Below are 3,062 nucleotides of genomic sequence, written 5' to 3'. Positions count from 1 at the left end.
ATATATATATATATATATATAAATGTGTATATATAAATTTATTTGGAGGATATGTTAACCTCATGAAAGGATGGTTGCATCCAAGGAAATACTGGTTCAATACCTAGTATTGTTAGGGAATGTAATTCCCTTAAAACAATAGGTGTATATTAAGCATATAGTTTATATCCAGTTAAAAGAAGAAAAGAAAATGGAGATAAGAAAGTTCACAATTATTTTATTAAGAAATTGGTCATCTTCGCTTCTTACAGCTGTTTCAATTAATACACCATAATCTAATTACAAATTTGTACATTAAATTTGCATTTATGTGACATGAGCATAATTTCATCAGAGAAAAAAAGATGTACTTTGGGATATTATATGTGGACCTATCAATTAATTTCAGCGTGATGTTATATGTGGACCTATCAATTCATTTCAGCGTGATATTATATGTGGACCTATCAATTCCTTTCAACATGAATTGATAGGTTCACATATTTCAGCAGAGTCTGCTGAAATGAATTGGTAGATCCACATATAACATCCCAAGGTACATCTTCTTTTCTCTGATGAAATTATGCTCATGTCACATAAATGCAAATTTAATGTACAAATTTCTAATTAAATTATTGAGTAGTAATTGAAACGACTGAAAGAAGTGAAGATGACCAATTTGTTAATAATGAATAATTGTGAACTTCCTTATCTCCATTTTCTTTTACTTCTTTTAACTGGATATAAACAATTTATATATATATATATGTGTGTGTGTGTGTGTGTGTGTGTTTACGAATTTGTGTTGCAAGATTCCTGATGTGAAATTGTGTGTTGAAACAGATATTGTTGTATTTCAGGATGATCTTTTTTTTTTTTTGCCAAATAAACACATGCACTTTATATTCATTCTTCACTCGTTTATTACTGTCCTTATTCTAACTCATGTCCACTGTCCGGAAATCTTTCCTCACACATCTGTGACCTCTTTAGAGAAACTTTCCGCCGTGTGTGCTCTTGCTCCACTTATTTCATTCTGTTCTTCTAGGATGTGTATCCTTATATGTGCATGCATTTACGTCTGTGTTTGAGTGTGTGTATGTGTCATTGTTCTTAATAGCACTATAACCCTCCCCTCAGCCCCAGCCCCTCCCCCGTTGTCGCTGCTGCTGCCCATCAGCCCAGCATTTGGTACCATTCCTGCATTTCTCTGTGTTTATGTGTTTGTCCATGCTGCTGCCATCATAGTAGGTGTTGTTGTTGTTGTTACTGCCATTATTGTTACCACTGTTGCTGTTGTAGTCGTGTTGTTGATACTGTTGCAGCCATCTGTGAAGTTACTGTGTGTGTATATGGGTTCGCTCCCTATGTTATTTTTATCTGCGCCCTTTATACAGTTTTTAATATTTTTTTATCTCTATTTCTTATATTTATCATAGGTATGTACATATTTGTCTTTTGTATGTTTTTTTCTTGTCTTTAATCATCATGTTGTGTGGTGTGGTGGTGGGTGTTACTGTTCCATTCGTGTTTTCTGTTGAGGCTCAGTCTGTCTATTGCTATGTCTGTAGCCTCTGTGATCTGTCTAATTGTCATGTCAGTTCTATGTGTAGATAATACCTTAACCTCTATGCTTTTAACTGAGCCTCTATGTTCTGCTTGAGCATGTTGGTAGAGCACTGATGAGCCTTTGGCTACAACCAAAGAGACAGAATCAGAGTGTACAAAGGAGCCAGGACTAAGTACAGAGCCATCATAGAGAGTGATGCAGAGGGGATTTTCCCACTATACAGGAGTAAATCCTGGAACAGCACAGAAAGGACCAGAAAAAAGATAAATAAAGCCAACTCATGGTATGCAGCGAACTAGTATTCCTTTTTAGATAAACATTAGATAAGACCAATCTATGGATTAAAGTAATAGAAAGTCCCGATGTTCCTATAAAATCCCTGATCTGTAGAACTTATCCCTTTGATAGGTCCCCATGTACAGAGAACAATTGTATTGTATGTAGGATGAACCTACAGCTTAACTGTAAGGTTAGGAATATAGTGTATAGCTTACGATGTACTGAGGGATGGTGCAGAAACATGACAACTACTTACATTGGAGAGAGTGTGCAGCATAGGGGAGCGTATAGGTGAACACCGGTGGGAGCTCAAAAAAGAGAAAGGCTCGTCAGTGTTCTACCAACATGCTCAAGAAGAACATAGAGGCTCAGTTAAAAGCATAGAGGTTACAGTATTATCTACACATAGAACTGACACGACACTTAGACAGATCACAGAGGCCACACACATAGAATAGATAGACCGAGTCTTAACAGAAAACATGAATGGAACAATAACATCCACCACCAAACCACACAGCATAACGACTAAAGACCGAAGGAAAAAACACCAGATACAAACAGTGCAATACACACACAATAGACAACTATGCATATTCTATGATAAATATAAGTAATAGAGATTAAAAAAAAAAATTAAAAACTGTATAAAGGACACAGATAAAAACAACACAGCGAGTGAACCCATATACACACACAAACACACATACAGTAACTTCACAGACGGTCACAACAGTATTAACAACACGACTACAACGACAATAGTAAAATAACGGCAACAACAACAACACCTACCACGATAGCAGTAGCATGGACAAACACACAAACACAAAGAAATATAGGAACAGTACCAAATGCTCGGCCCAAGGGCAGCAGTAACGACAATGGGGGAGGAGAGGGGTGGGACTGAGGGGAGGGTCACAGTGCTACTAAAACCAATAACACACATATACACATAAACACAGACGCAAATGCATGCACATATAAGGATACACATCATAGAAGAACAGAATGAAATAAGTGGAGCAAGAGTACACATGAAGATGGAAAGTTTCGCTGAAGAGGTCACAGATGAGTAAGGAAAGATTTCTGGGCAATGGGCATGAGTTAGAATAAGAACAGTAATAAATGAGTGAAGAACAACAATACAGTGCATGTGTTTATTTGACAGGAAAAAAAATGGCCACCCTACAATACAACAATATATATATATATATATATATATATATATATA

General features: G+C 36.3%; 2 protein-coding genes across 4 annotated transcripts in view; one reads left to right on the top strand and one right to left on the bottom strand.

The window, feature by feature from the left end:
• LOC106883999 (uncharacterized) overlaps positions 1 to 3,062 on the top strand; it is a 39,711-nt gene that overhangs the window by 3,505 nt on the left and 33,144 nt on the right. The gene's annotated exons all lie outside the window — the stretch shown is intronic.
• Positions 1 to 3,062, bottom strand: part of LOC106884001 (cytochrome c oxidase assembly protein COX19) — a 24,563-nt gene that overhangs the window by 6,796 nt on the left and 14,705 nt on the right. The window lies entirely within an intron of this gene.

The sequence above is a fragment of the Octopus bimaculoides genome, chromosome 2 (genome assembly GCF_001194135.2).
Source record: "Octopus bimaculoides isolate UCB-OBI-ISO-001 chromosome 2, ASM119413v2, whole genome shotgun sequence".
In the NCBI taxonomy this organism is placed as follows: domain Eukaryota; kingdom Metazoa; phylum Mollusca; class Cephalopoda; order Octopoda; family Octopodidae; genus Octopus; species Octopus bimaculoides.
This window is presented reverse-complemented; position numbering and strand designations above follow the sequence as displayed.